This window comes from Diceros bicornis, unplaced genomic scaffold (assembly GCF_020826845.1).
Source record: "Diceros bicornis minor isolate mBicDic1 unplaced genomic scaffold, mDicBic1.mat.cur scaffold_267_ctg1, whole genome shotgun sequence".
NCBI classification, from domain to species: domain Eukaryota; kingdom Metazoa; phylum Chordata; class Mammalia; order Perissodactyla; family Rhinocerotidae; genus Diceros; species Diceros bicornis.
In genome coordinates this window covers 190,182-205,746 of record NW_026691143.1, presented here as the reverse complement: position 1 = coordinate 205,746, position 15,565 = coordinate 190,182, and the positions used below count along the sequence as shown (strand labels likewise).

The 15,565-nt window shown below is 41.9% G+C and overlaps 1 long non-coding RNA gene across 1 annotated transcript; it reads left to right on the top strand.

Moving 5' to 3' along the window:
- The first annotated feature begins 677 nt into the window (after nt 1-677).
- LOC131402789 (uncharacterized) lies at nt 678-9,604 on the top strand. Its single transcript, XR_009218966.1, has 3 exons — nt 678-705; nt 8,864-8,920; nt 9,547-9,604. It is a non-coding gene; the product is annotated as an uncharacterized LOC131402789 (long non-coding RNA).
- Nucleotides 9,605-15,565: the final 5,961 nt, after the last annotated feature.

Here is a 15,565-nt window from a genome sequence, read left to right as displayed (position 1 = left end):
ATCTAAATACCGTAGTCTAGGCAGCAATATAGGCTTCCCTTTAACTCTTTCCTAATAATATCTTAATTTTTAAAAAATTTCATAGTAAGTATATAACAGGAATCAACTGTTGTTGAGATGGAAATGTGATCTGTTTCTCTTAACTACACTTAAGAGGAGGGTGACTATCTGTGCAGTGATTTGAAACCATGGCCGCGCATTAGAATCGCTCTGTGAGCCTTAAAAAATCCCAATGGCTGGACCACACCTCAGGCCAATTTTACTAGACTCTGTAGGGGTGGCATTAGGCACCTGGATTTTGCAAACCTCCCCAGGTAGTTCCAGTATGCAGCCAAAGTTGAGAATGCTCATCTAGCAATGAAATCATAACCAAAATAAAATTAAAAAAGAAATACCAAGACTCTGGAAATTCCCTTAGTCCAGAATATATTAGGTTCTAGACTTTTCTGGATGAACTATCTTCTACCAACTTGATTAAGGGGCCTTTGAAAATATGGGAATCTCATAAGTAACCCAATACTACAAATTTCTAATGTGTCTCCTATTTCTGTGTTATAGATCTGAACAAGCGTCAGCCTCAGGCTTGTTGAGGGCACAGTTGGGTCAGCACATGGCCACCTTGAAAGAACGTGATAATTCTATCACAGAAGAGGTAGCTAAGAAGTCTGAAGTTTTCCAGTCAAAAACGTGGACCAGAGGACAGGGGTTAGTAATTTTTATTTTTTTTAATAAGTTTCAAGATGTACAAATTATTCATTTAAGGAAATAGTCATGTTCTTAGCAATGGTTAACATATTTGAAAAAAGATTAAATAATAGTGAGGTTTTATGGTTGGTTTTAACTTTCTGCTCTCAGGCCTTTTGCATAGTGTTTTATGTAGGAATCTCAACTCCTTACATAACGTTGATTCAGGTTTTGGAGCTAACCTAATTAAGCATATCTACCACAGCATTTTCCAAGGAACTTAGAAGCCTCTTGTGGCATCCTGGTTTTCTTTCTCCACTCCATCCAGACCCGGGAAACAGAGCCGTCTTCCGTGGCTGGTGTGTGGGCTGGGGGCGAGAAGGTCCGAGGGAGTGGAGCCTTGCTGTGCCGGGTCCAGCCTAGGCCAAGGAGTTGGTGTTTATTGAGTAGATTCTGAAAAGCCGGTAGAGCTTTGCGAGCGGGGCTGTCATGAGGTCTCTGCTGCGCCTTGGGGAGTGCTGTCTGCTTGGAGTGGGACTGAGACGGGGAGGAGCGGGCCCTGCTGTGGGCCAGACAAGACAGCGAGGGGCCTGACTCAGGAGCTGGCGCAGAGGGGAGCGTGAGCTGCTGAAGAGACCAGGGAACCCATGGAGCAGACTCCCAAGGAAGGCAGGAGGGGCCTGACTCAGGAGCTGGCGCAGAGGGGAGCGTGAGCTGCTGAAGAGACCAGGGAACCCATGGAGCAGACTCCCAAGGAAGGCAGGAGGGGCCTGACTCAGGAGCTGGCGCAGAGGGGAGCGTGAGCTGCTGAAGAGACCAGGGAACCCATGGAGCAGACTCCCAAGGAAGGCAGGAGGGGCCTGACTCAGGAGCTGGCGCAGAGGGGAGCGTGAGCTGCTGAAGAGACCAGGGAACCCATGGAGCAGACTCCCAAGGAAGGCAGGAGGGGCCTGACTCAGGAGCTGGCGCAGAGGGGAGCGTGAGCTGCTGAAGAGACCAGGGAACCCATGGAGCAGACTCCCAAGGAAGGCAGGAGGGGCCTGACTCAGGAGCTGGCGCAGAGGGGAGCGTGAGCTGCTGAAGAGACCAGGGAACCCATGGAGCAGACTCCCAAGGAAGGCAGGAGGGGCCTGACTCAGGAGCTGGCGCAGAGGGGAGCGTGAGCTGCTGAAGAGACCAGGGAACCCATGGAGCAGACTCCCAAGGAAGGCAGGAGGGGCCTGACTCAGGAGCTGGCGCAGAGGGGAGCGTGAGCTGCTGAAGAGACCAGGGAACCCATGGAGCAGACTCCCAAGGAAGGCAGGAGGGGCCTGACTCAGGAGCTGGCGCAGAGGGGAGCGTGAGCTGCTGAAGAGACCAGGGAACCCATGGAGCAGACTCCCAAGGAAGGCAGGAGGGGCTCCAGCCCAGGAGCCAGATTTAGAGCGTTCCCGTCGTGGTCCTCGTCATTCCCTGGAGAAGCCATACACTCAGAGAGATGGCCTTTCCTTTCCTAAATTTAATGTCTTGTGCACGTGTCTAGTTTCATGTATGTTTTCTCATCCTTACATGTAATATAGGGTTTTCTGGCTTTGATCCTTTTTATTTTTATCGTGCGCAAAGTTCGAGGATTCTGCATGTGCCCCTCCCGGAGGCGCGGCTTGCCGTCTCTGCACTGAAGTCACACACCTGTGTCGCTGTGCGGTCCAGAGCCTCTGCCATCACCCCTCAAGCCTCTCAGAGCACCTTCAGTCCTTCTCAAGCCCCCCTTTCTTTGCCCCTTTGATTAAAAGAGAGTAGAAGTACTTTTTTTAAGCATTTCAAACATACAAACATAGAGTGATAAAATGAACCCAGGAATCCCATGCCTCCCAGCCCAGACTCAATGTGTTGTTACCATTGCACCCTATTTATTTCAGACCTGCTCCTCCTCTTCCTTCTCCTCATCTTCCTACCCCTCCTCCTTTTCCCCCTCCCTCTTGGCTTTTCTCTCTCCCCCTTTCACACACCTTCCCTCCCTTCTTCTGCTCTTTCTCTCCTCTTCTTCTCCCCTCCTTTTCTCCTTCTCCTCGTCTCCCTCCTCTAACCTCCTTCCTCCCCAATTTCTTTCTCCTGAAATAAATTATTATGGAGATACAGCCCCTGTGCGCTTCTCCTCAAGCCCATGCCCCTTTTCGGAGGTAATCTTGTGCTATCCTTCCCACACATATTTTCATTTCACTGCACTTCCTGTGACTCAATAAATAACCTATAGTTTTGTTTTGTTTGAGGTATGATACCAGTTGTGTGAATGTTCTTTGAGAAAGAACCATGTTCTTGAGGAAAAACCTGTGTTTTTTAGATCCGTTCCACACCTATTGATAAATGTAGATCTTTTTTTTTTTTTCTTTCTTTTTTTTTTTTAGGTCAGGAAGATTAGCCCTGAGCTAACATCTGTTGCCAATCCTCCTCTTTTTACTGAGGAAGATTGGCCCTGGGCTAACATCCATGCCCATCTTCCTCTACTTTATATGTGGGATGCCTGCCACAGTATGGCTTGATGCACCTGCCATGCATATGTCCACGCCTGGGATCCCAACTTGTAAACCCTGGGCCGCTGAAGCGGAGCAGGGAAACTTAACCACTATGCCACTGGGCTGGCCCAATAAATGTAGATCCTAAGAAGGATTTGTTTTCCGGTTTTGTTGTCCATTTTATCTAGTACCATTTTGTAACAACATTGTACTCCATTCTTGTTCACTCAGGTAGGTCACATCTCAGCCGTGTCAAGGGTGAAGTAAGTAGTGGTCTACTGCCCTTTCCTATCTAGTCATCTTTTTTTAAAAAGGTGTCGTTTATATTAGAAAACGTATTCCCACTTCCAGACAACCAATCCACTCATAATTTTACAAATAATAACTCCATTATTTTTTTTTTAAAGGATCTCTCAGTGTTGCTTGGTTTTTTGTTTTTGTTTTTTTAATTTTATTTATTTATTTTTTCCCCCAAAGCCCCAGTAGATAGTTGTGTCATAGTTGCACATCCTTCCAGTTGCTGTATGTGGGACGCGGCCTCAGCATGGCCAGAGAAGCGGTGCGTCGGTGCGCGCCCAGGATCCGAACCCGGGCCGCCAGCAGCGGAGCACGCGCACCCAACCGCCAAGCCACAGGGCCGGCCCAATATCTCCATTATTAATGAGAAGGGGCTACCCAATTAATAACTTATGAATCAAGTGCTATTCTGCCTCCCCTCGTAGGTTTTTTGTTCCCTTTTAAATCATCCTGATCTCATCTTAGTGACAATCATAAAAATTACCAATAAATTAATCACAAAATCTGTCCTTAAAAATCGAAGTAAGCAGGCAGTTTCTGAAACGGTTAGGTTGTGACTGAAGAAATGCACAGCCGTAAAGAACAATGTTACCAAAATGACGTGGGCAGGGCAAGCCTTGCGAACTTTAGAACAAAATGCTTTTGTGAGTTCTAGGACTGTTTTGATTTACATGTCATGCTTTTACTATTAGCAAAATCAAGTATCTTTGGTTGTTTCCCTGTATTGAAACAATATACACCTTTAGTAAATAGCATGAGTTACATATTTCTCTGTAGATAAAAATCTTAAAAATAAGAGATTTTCAAAATTTAAGAAAGTTCTACTAAAAATTACTTGGCTAAGAGTCTAATGAAGCTCAGAAATATTTACTTTGATCTCTTGGGTAAATGGCTAATTAAACAGTCACATGTAAATGATGTTTACCTGTGGGTCCCCTTGCTGTCAGCTAGAGTCAATCCTGTCTCTTGAGTAAATACATCATTAAAGCCGCTGAAACTCGGATTATGTCCCCTTGAGACCAGATAAGATCCACAGCACCCGCATACCCTATTAGGCAATTACATAATTGAGCTGCAGGCTTTTAAATCAGAAAAATTTATAATTACTTTATGTGGAAAAAAAAATGAGTTGGGTGCTTCATTAAAACACAAAGTGCCTTAATACTCCTTCTCTCCTAAGTGATGTCTGTTTCCACCCAGGAGAACTTCTCCAGGGAAAGCAGAGTGGCTTACTGGTGGCACTCATAGAGTGCCCCCACCACACATACCAGAAAGACACATGACTAGTCACAGAAATCCCTTCATCTCTCCCTAAGGATCGACTGTTCTCTTGATCTTCTCTCTTGAATACTCATTTGCTGGCTCATATGAATACTTTCCCCTTTCTTTTAATTGCTGCACAGATAAAATCCCCTTCGTATAACTTAGACATACCTTAGGTGATGATGCTTGCATTTCTCTTTAAACATTGAAAAATTACTTCTGGTGTGCAAGAGGAAGGTTCTTGAGGAAAAAGTCAGTTAAATCTGTGTATTAGGGGAGATTGTCATCTACTGTCTACATCCGTGGTTTTTAATTCTCTTGCTTTTCTGTATCTGCGTTAACAGCACTGATTTACATACAGAAGGAAATGTAATTTTATTAAATGCTTTCACATTCGCTTCTGTTTGTATTTGTACCATCCGTCGCAGAAATCAGATTCCTTTGGAGCTAGCATGTGTTTGTCTTAAAAAACTAGCAGGAAAAAAAAGAAAACCAAACTTGGAATATTAAGGTAAACAAAAAGGAGAAAATAAAATTGCCCGTTGACGTTGTGGTGTATGGTTTTTAATATTTAATATATTGGCAAACATGGGTTGTACTGTTTGTGTCCATAGCTTCTTTTTTTCCCACTTGTCACAAGTGAACTTCCTTTCATACCATCACATCTTCTTCTACATCATTCCCAACAGCTGTGCAGAGACCGCTGTGTGGCTATTCCACTGTCCCTTTAACCAGCCTCCTGTTCAACATTTAAGTTGTTTTTAATTTTTCCTGTAGTAAAAAAATTTCAAAGAACATCTGAGCAATTCAGTTTGTACAAATATCCATGCTATTTCCTTAGAATGAATTCCTAGATGTAGAGTTGTTAGGTCGAAGGGAATGTGTGTCTTTCAGCCTTTTGCTCTGCACTGCCAGATCTCACTCTGGAGGGGTCATCAAAGTCACAAGGAATGGAGGAAAATATATATATATATAATCTGAGCACTTTATGAAACTGGGTGCTATCAACTTTTTTTTTTTTGAGCACCAAATTGAGAAGTGCAAATGACATCCAATTTTTTTGTTCATTTGACCTTTATATTACCATTGAGGTCAAACTTTTCCCCTACCTATTTGTGAGCCCTTTGTGGTTCTTCTTTTATAATTTGCCAGTTCGTGTCCTTTGCTCATTTTTCTATTAGGTAATGTTTTTTCTTGTTGACTTGTAAGAATTGTTTTTATGTAAATTCGTACAATTTGTTGCAATATTTTGAGCAGTTTGATTTTTGCCTTTCATTTTTCTTAATGATATTTTGGACACAAAGTCTTTTCCATTATTATCTTCATCTGTCTATTTAGGCATTTGAATAATCACAGTTAAGTTTCTGGATATAAATTAAGAGGCAGCCTAGATGACTCTTGGGGTTCTAGACCTAGCAGGAACCGTAACTGACCTTTGAGAAAAATTCTGGTAGAATTGAGCTGGTAATTCTAAGTGTCCTGCTAAGTGTAAATCATAGGACGATGTGTCTTTCTAAGATCTGAAATATGACCATCAGTCATTCTACAAATAGTGTGTGCCTTGGCATTGAATTTCTAAGCCTTTTCTCCTGGTTCCTGGAAAGGCAGAAAAGTGAGGAACTAGTTTGTTCTATTGACTTAGGCTCCAGACTGCTGAGAACACTGAGACAGTCCCCAGTCTCCCTCCTGGGCTCCAAATGTATGAAATCAAAGAGAGCCTTTATTAGCTAACAGATAAGTTGACACCCAAGCATAGTCTATTCATAAGCACCATCAGGAGGCCCATGGTAAAACTGTTGTCTGGTGGCATTTTTCAGATAGAGAGCTCCAATTTGCAGAGCCCATTCAGTCCCAGCATGAGCTGTGTAAAGCAGCTTGTTCCCTCTTCTCTGGGCTTTTGTTTCTTTGTAGGTATGGGTTATTGTTGTCAGTTTCAGACTGCACGCCCCTTCAAATTGGGGGCTTCCTTAGAAATATGCCTGGCTAAAGCATCTGCAAACAGTACATCCTGAGAATGTATTACAGATGTTTTTCCTGACTCTGCAGAAGTTGTTTTTGACTAGAAACCTCTAACCATTCCTTGTCTGAGATTGACTTTTGTTTCTGTCCCTGCTTATCATTATTACCTGCTTATTAGGGATTTATATTGTGGGTTCCCTTATGAATGACCCGTTGGGCAGATCTGCTGCTCTCTTTGTTGGCTCTGTGGTCCAGTAAAGTGAAGCCAACCATTCTCATGTAATTTGACCATCCATCAAAATCCTTATAAAATAAAAGACTCATCTTTGAGAAATTATCTCTAGGATTATCTTAAAAGATGAGTCCTTTTATAAACATCTCTATCAAAAAAGTAAGAGAAATCCTAGAGATAAGAGTATTGAGTAGTGAAGATAAATGGGATAAAATATATGAAATAAGTGAAAACCTGCAGTATGCCCACTACTTTATTTACCTCACCCTGGTAAAAAAAAAAAAAAAAAAAAGAGGGCAGAGTGTAGAACTAGTAGCAGTGGTGGTATTCTTATCAAGCATACAAGGACTTATTAGAAAGACATTTGCAGGATTATTATAGCATTTTATTGTGTTCTTTTGAAACCCAGTTGGAACCCAGCTAAAGCAAAAGAGGGTCTTAATATGAAAGGGGTGCACAAAACAGTGAGATAAATTGTGTGTCATCATTGAGGGCCCAGTTACAAGTAATCTGAGTCATTGACAATCCAAAACAGTTTCCATTATCTGCAAATTCTACAGTAAAAAGTGTAGAAAGTCCTTTAACAATTTTATTCTTAAAATATGTGTTAAAACAGTGGCTATTACGAAGTCATGCCAAGAAATTATTAGTTACAGCTATTGCATAAGGTAATACGACGAAGAAATACATATTTGAGGCTCTCTCAGAATGTTTGAATTATTTTAGGAAAAGAAAATTATAACTTTCACTTCAGAATTTGGGTCAGTTCTTTTTGTTCATATTCTAAAATGCTTTTCATAGATCCAGGATGATTGGGCACACAGAATAGGAGCTTATCTCCCTGTGGAAGCAGACAGACTAGAGCAGGAGAGGTGGAGATCTGGAAATGAGACAGGCCACAGTGGCTCAGCTTGCGTACTGACAACTGAGAGATGGCAGGTCAAGGAGGTGACACTATTCTTCACACCTGTCTTCCTGGACAGATTCTGGAAGCAGGTGCAGTACAGTGGTCCATGTAGGCAGCTGGGATTGAGGCATTACGGCAGCCAGTGATGGGAATCAGCCCTGGCCTGAGCTTCAAGGGCAGGACTCTACACCTGAACCCCAGTGTGCAGAAACAGGGATACAATGCAGGTCATCCCAACAGAGAATTATCACAACTCGAGTAAAAGTCAGGGACTACTTTATGTAAATAGAGGAAGAGCTACCTCTTCCTCTAGAACTGGTTACTAGAACTGGACCACAGACAGGTGCTGGCTACAAGGCTAACTTGACACCAAGTCCTTCGGCCGAGGAGACTAGAATTCCTTAAATCCCCTGAAATCAGCTGCTCCGGCCCCTAGGATAGGCCGTGGATCCAGGTGGCCAGCTGGTCCAGGGGAGGGCAGAGGGCCGGAGCCTTGCAGGGATATCAAGGCCGATGGCAGTGGCCTTGTATGTTCAAAGCCAAACTTACAAGGCAAGATCTTCCATATTCTGCCTCTGTGATTCTTCCTGTCAGGGCATCTTCATGAGGAGAGATGATTATCTTCCCCCTTGTTCACTAGAGAATTATGTTGTTACCACTTCGCTCTCAAACTAAAGATGACCTATGAGGCTTTGTCCAGTTTTGCTCTTCATATTAACTTGTAGAGTCTCGTGTCCATTCTACAGGTTGAGTTGGACATTTCCTTGTATTTACTACTGTTGCCAGAGACCAGGGAAAGGTCAGCACCACCACCGAGATTTCCTCTCCCCGCCGCCTGGGCAAATCACCACTTCCAAGTAGGAAATGAGAGAGAAACACACTCTGGCAGCGGGACAATGTCATCATTGGTTGTTTAACTCTTGTTACCAGTATAGTTTTATTTCTTGGGGGAAGAGTGTTGACCTAGAAATTAAGAGACATGGGTATTTACCTGTCCTGTTAATTTTGACTTTTTCTCTGCCTCTCAAGTTGGCTGTGATAAAATCTGTGCCCACCTCCCTGCCCAGGACACATGAGGCGATATGGGTAAGACAATTTGGTGCCCTTTGAAAACAGATAGGCAGTGTGGCTAGTAAGTTTCCTGAGCTCCCCAGCAGACTTAGCAGCAAAGTGCAGAGTGTGTTTATCCTTGATTGACAATTATGCTTTAAAATAAGGGCAATTCTCTTTTTGCTTAGTGTCTCCTTCTCAGCCACCAAGTTTTTCTACAGTCTTCTCATTTGGGGGAAGTTCAGGGGTCATTTCTGGAAGGATGGGGATACTGCAAGGTCACATTTTTCCAGATCTCTTTCTCAATCCAAACCAACAGCATTCATGCAATGAGAGAGTCGATCTTGGATAAACCAGCCCAGCTTCACAAGAGTGGTCACATTTCACATACGTACTTCACAAGTAGAACACTTCAGCATGACATAAGATTCAGGCCACAAAAAAATGTATTATTACAAGTGTAAGTTGTTGTAAAGAATTAAATTATGCTGCAAAATAATCAGATGTTATTTTATCTTGAAGACATTTTAATTTCAGTTAAATGTTAGGAAGCAAATTAAATCCAAAGTAAAGCTTAACCTAAAATTATGTCTGAAGGCTGGGTCTTTGAGACCAACGGGAATGTGGCTAGAGTTTATTTTTATTTCTTTTAAACACTGTAGGCAGCAGCGTTATTGAAAAAAGCCCCTACAGAAGAGTGTGACGATAGTTCGGCCGTTCTGAATCATCTTGCAGCTTGCCATCTATTCTGAATGACAGTAGTGGAATAAAGGAAGCGAAACCCACTCTGTGGCTCAACAGTGTTCTTACAAGGGAACAAGGTAACTGTTGTTAAAGGGTCTGTCCACAGCAAAAACGCATTCAGAGTCAACGCAAACACCCTTTCTCAAGGTGTACCTATAAAATAAAGCAGACTCAAGAACACTTCTAATTTTAATATGTATAATATGTTATTTGTTTTATACCACCTTCCAATAAATATATGTTTTCATTTAGTCTAACAGGAATAGGAAACCTAATTGTCGATCTGCTGTCCTGCTGAATTTCCAATAAAATAAGTTTTTATAAATTGAAATCTTAACAGAACTAACAGCACTTGGCAGTAGATAATTATTATCATCCCACAAAGATGAAGATGATTCTATGAAAGTGAGTCCATCAAGTACTTCACATAGAGTACTGTGAAATTTTTGATATCACTTAATAGAATTTACTCATAATTGGTAAACATTCTTTTTAATTCTATTAGAACCTTTTATAAGTTTAAACAGATGATCAAGAATCAGAGTTTATGCCCCCCAAAACTTAATAACCAATTTTTAGTATCCAGAAATTGTGATTATTATTTTTTTTTAAAGATTTTATTTATTTATTTTCTTCCCCCCAAAGCCCCAGTAGATAGTTGTATGTCATAGCTGCACAGCCTTCTAGTTGCTGTATGTGGGACGCGGCCTCAGCATGGCCGGAGAAGCGATGCGTCGGTGCGCGCCCAGAATCCGAACCCGGGCCGCCAGCAGCGGAGCGCGCGCACTTAACCGCTAAGCCCTGGGGCCGGCCCGAAAATTGTGATTATTTTAACGTTATTGTTAAGACATGCCAATAAACCGCTATAATGTATTCCCAAGAGAGCTATGAGTTGCTCAGGATATATTCAGAAGTTGATATACATGCACAGGATTTGAGGCTTGCTTGTTTTAAGCCCCAGTCAAATTTGATAGATGTCAGGCTAAATCATTTTGCATGAAAGCAACATAGAGATACCTTAGTTTTGGAATAGGTTTCTTTTTAGGAACAGTACTATTTCAGACAAGAAATAAACTAAGCAAAGAAAGGAGGTGGGGAAGCAGTGAAAATAAAAGGAATGGCAGTTAAGAAAAAAAAAAAGCAAAGGCCTATTCCGTAAATATAACCTTGAAATACACTTTTATTATCGTGTGTTTGATTTTTAGACATTTCAAGTGGCTGCGGAGACGAGAGCAAGGAAGAGAGCATGGCAGCAAAGATTCCAATCACAGGTAAAGTTATGGTTGCCTAAGAGTTTCAAACACAGGATTCAACCTTGTTTTATAATCAGAACATTCTAGGTTAGTGGTGTGTGGACTCTGCTAAGAGCAAGTATATTCAACTACTACGTGCTGGAGGGGACGATTAATTGTAAGAGCATGACATGTGCGCTTACATTAACATAAACTGAGGTGGAAAATAACCATGCCTATTGAATTCTTCATGATCATGTTACACAGTTACACGTGTGAGCACCCCATCACATAGCCTTTCAGCACCTGCGTCTGTGTGACAAGGTCAGTCTCCATGGGGAACACCAGTCATTGTGTGGCCAACTACAGCTGTTTCTGATTTTACTCTTTTCTTTCCTGTGATAATTGAATGTGTCTCATTAAAATAAGAGCAGGAAAAAAAAAATGCCAGACAAGAAGCTTGCTTGTGCCTCAGTTACAAAGCCCATGTGATAATTTAAAAATTTTAGCAGTAACGTTTCATCAAGACCTATTAAGATTTCTGCACATGTATTACGCTTGTTTAGCTGGAATCTGAATATCATTACGTTTTTAGTTTTAGAATATCAACAGCAGCAATGAGTATTCTGAACAGAGTTCTATTTGTCATACATCTAAATTTACTAGGATCTCATTTTGTAAAGTGGTACACTACTTCATTATAAATTCAAAGGTCTGACTTTAAATATTTATACAAGTAACCGTACCACTGCACTGCGGTACTGAGACATGCATCTGCACATGTGGTCGTTTTGTTGTTTATAAGCGGAAAAGAATGGCTTTCTTTTATGACAATGCAATTCATAGCCTGATGATTAATTTTTTAAACTCATGTTTCTGTGATGAACTCTGGTTTTGAAAAAAGAGTTTATAGTAGAGCAATTATTGTATATATTCTGCATCAGATAATATTTCATTCCGAAATACAGAGGTTTTCTTTTCTTTTAAACATTTTCCCAGTGATATGTTTATTGCATTTTTATTCTTCATTTTGAGAAAACTCTGGTAGCGTTCCCTCTTTATTTTTTTATTAGTAGAAGTGTAGATGATCCCAAATTGCAGATAATCAAGAAGTCATTTGGAGACTTTTCTCTTGCATTTACCTTTGAATGCAGAAGTATCTAATGACCTCTGAATTTATTTCAGTTAAAATTATAAAGACTTATTGGAGAGAAACCAGGAAGTGATCTCGTTGCCCTTTCTTGCTTCTCTTTTCAGTATTCTTTCCAGTCATTCCTTGCTGTGAGCAGATGACTGTCCTCAAAATTAGTGCAAACGTTATTTTCTCATAGACTTTCTTTATAGGAGAAGAGATAGTCAAGTACTGGAGTTTCAAATCTTTCTTTTTTTCTTGCAGAAAGAGGTGTGATGTGCCTAGAAATAATAAGGGCTATTTACCATTAAGATTTTTAAAGAAATTTTAATTCCAACAACCTGCCATCAGTCAATTAATAGTTGGCAGTTTTAAAAAAATGCTTTGTGGGGCCAGCTCGGTGGCGTAGTGGTTAAGTTTGCACGCTCTGCTTTGGCGGCCCGGGGTTCATGGGTTCAGATCCTGGGTGCGGACCTACACCCTGCTCATCAAGCCATGCTATGGAGGCATCCTACATACAAAATAGAGGAAGATTGAGAAAGATGTTAGCTCAGAGACAATCTTCCTCAAACAAAAAGAGGAAGATTGGCAACAGATGTTAGCTCAGGGCCAATCTTCCTCACCAAAAAAAAAAAAAAGAAGAAATAAAGAAAAAAATGCTTTGTGCCTGTTGCATGCCAAAGTTTTAGACATATAAAATAACTTGGGAGATATAAAAATAAACTTTCAAAGCCATTTACTTTGAGCATTTCCATTCTGCCCTCGCCACCATACTCTCTTTCTTCTTTGCTCCCCACCCACTGGACTTCCCATGAAATTAATGTTTGAGGGCCTCATGTGCCTTGACTCTTTAATGCTGTTGTCATGTCTGTCATTGAAACTACTTTGATCTCTAAGTTCTTTTTTCCCCAGTTTTTTAAATTGAGATATAATTGACATATAACATTGTATTAGTTTAATCTCTAAGTTCTTGACCATTATCTCTTTATTAAATCTTTGTGTCTTTGGCATAATTATTTGGAGATTTGGCCTTGGTAGAGTAAAGCAGGTATATAGTTTGATTTAAGATAGAGTCTGGGGCCAGCCCGGTGGCGCCAGTGGTTAAGTATGCGCGCTCCGCTGTGGCAGCCCAGGGTTCTCAGGTTCAGATCCCGGGAGTGTACCGATGCACTGCTTGTCAAGCCATGCTGTGGCAGCATCCCATATAAAGTAGAGGAAGATGGGCACGGATGTTAGCTCAGGGCCAATCTTCCTCAGCAAAAAAAAGAGAAGGATTGATATGGGATGTTAGCTCAGGGCTGAGCTTCCTCACAAAGAAAAAAAAAAAGGGATAGACTCTGCCTCCCCCTTTATAATAGTTTTATTGAGACTTTCCTGTTTTATGGGCTGCATTCCTTCTAGAATGTTCCAAAGAAAAGGAATATTCCAGAGGTTGTTCTCAGGGTTGAGGGGATGTTGCAATTGAGCCTGGGCTTTGGCATCAGCCGTCAGTGTCAGCATTTTACTCCCTGCTCTATTTCTCCACCTCTCTGAGCCTCTGTACTGGGAAAGCAGACATACCACCTGGCAAGATGGTCTTAAAGTTTACATGAGATCATGTGTGTGCAAGTGCCAGGCGTGTACTAGACACTCAATACATGTAAGCTGCGATTCATAATAATAATATTCATGTGAATGTTAGTAGTAGTATTGATCTTCTGCACTGGCCCCACAGTCCCCAGTTTTTCAAGCCAATGCCATCTAGTTAAAAGGAATCTCACAAAGCAAACTCAAAGAGGAAAAGAAGCAGGGGGCTGGGGGTGCAGTGCCATAGAAAGCATAATCCTGAGACGAGTCTTGGAAAGGCATCTGAACACCACCTCCTGAATTGCGGTAGCCACTTGGGACCAAGACTCGCCCAAGCCCTGTGCTGCCATAATTCCTCCTAGACAGTGCTTCCCAGGGGTACCGCTAAATTAGTTTCTGCAAGAAATTTCCGCTTAAGAACTCAATTGATGATTTGAATCCAGAAGGATATTTACCCTATCAAAAAGGAATCTTGAGGAGAGTTGCATGATATTTTTGGAACTTCTAATTAGTCCCGTGGAGAAACCCTTAGAGAAGAATCACAACAACCTGGTGCAGTGGCTCCTGGGGATCTCACTGGTCAAGGCCCAGCATCTCTGCCTGTGAGTGCCTGTGTGCCATAACTCTTACAGGCTCACAGGTGAGGGCGTTGCAGGGCACATGGTTCCCAGGCGACAGTCCTCCCCTGCTGTGCCGCCTCACCGTGTGGATGGGCGGATGCAGCGTTTCCCCAAGCGTGTTCTGTGCAGGCTCCACCCCGAAAATGCTTCAGGGAATACACATTCTCTGACCAAATCCCGCATAATCGCTCTCTCCCTCTGCAACATGCACAGTGCAGGGAGCACGTTGAAAACTTTTAGACTTTCAGTAAATGACCCATTTAAAGGTGGCAACTTAAAGTTTCAAATAATTATCTTCTATTTGAAAATGGAATCCTTCCGATGAACAGCCAACAGAATATTCTGTGGAACATGTTTTGGGAAATATACACAGATATACACAGAATGTTTTTTAAAACCTTGAGTCTAATGAGGGCACCAGTATTCTTAATACACTAAAATTATCATCAACATTTTCCCATGAGTCCTTTTTGTGGGAATCTCCCTTGTGGATGAGATTGCTTTATAATGAAGCTTTGGCTACTTTAGTGTAACTAAACCCAGTTGATGTTATGATTGAAAGTTATTTGTTAAAGCTGCTTTCTGAATTGATGTATTGACGACCAGCATGTTCCAGTAGTGAGTTTGGACAGTCCAGATGTGCTCTTCTTTAGTGTGGGTCCTTCTGCGTGACTATTTGCTTTACAGCCGTCTCAGAGGAGATGTAGTAGAGAAAGACACCGAAGTGAACCCAGGAAGGCACCAGGAGTTTGGGCAGAATGGAGGGGAAGCTCTGAAGTTAGACCACTTTCAGAATGATGAGGGCCCTGGGGAAGTTTAACCTGAGAAGGGTACAAAAGCTATCTTTAAATATTTGCGAGGCCTCCACGTACAAGACAGAACGTTGATCAAGCGTAATTTTAGAGTCTAACTCAGGGGGCTCTGTGTGTGAGTGGTGCAGGGAAGGAATTCACAGCTCAGTAATGGAAGAACTTTCTAGCTCTTCTTTGAGGCAAAACCAAGCTGAGTGTCTTCCAGGTATAAGATTCTGTGCTGGGTGCTTGAACCATGGCAGGAACCTACTCTCTAGAGGGACACTGTGGAAAGAATTCTTGTTTCTGGAACTGACATTCCTTCTAATGCTAAGAGACTGTGATTCTCATTGCATATGAAAGAAATCAAATGTGCCAATATTCTCATTTCTTTATTTCCCTTTCTTATTTGCTTATCACTTCCAAACATAGGTCTCCTTGGCAGAGGGGCTCATCCTTAAAGAGTTTGCTGTCACTCTGAAGGCATCTGCTTTGTTAATCATTTGCAGAGTGTTGGTTTCATAACTTGAGCTCCTGCAATCTGTGCTAAGATTTACATAGAAACCCTCCCGTACACAGACCCACACACACAACCA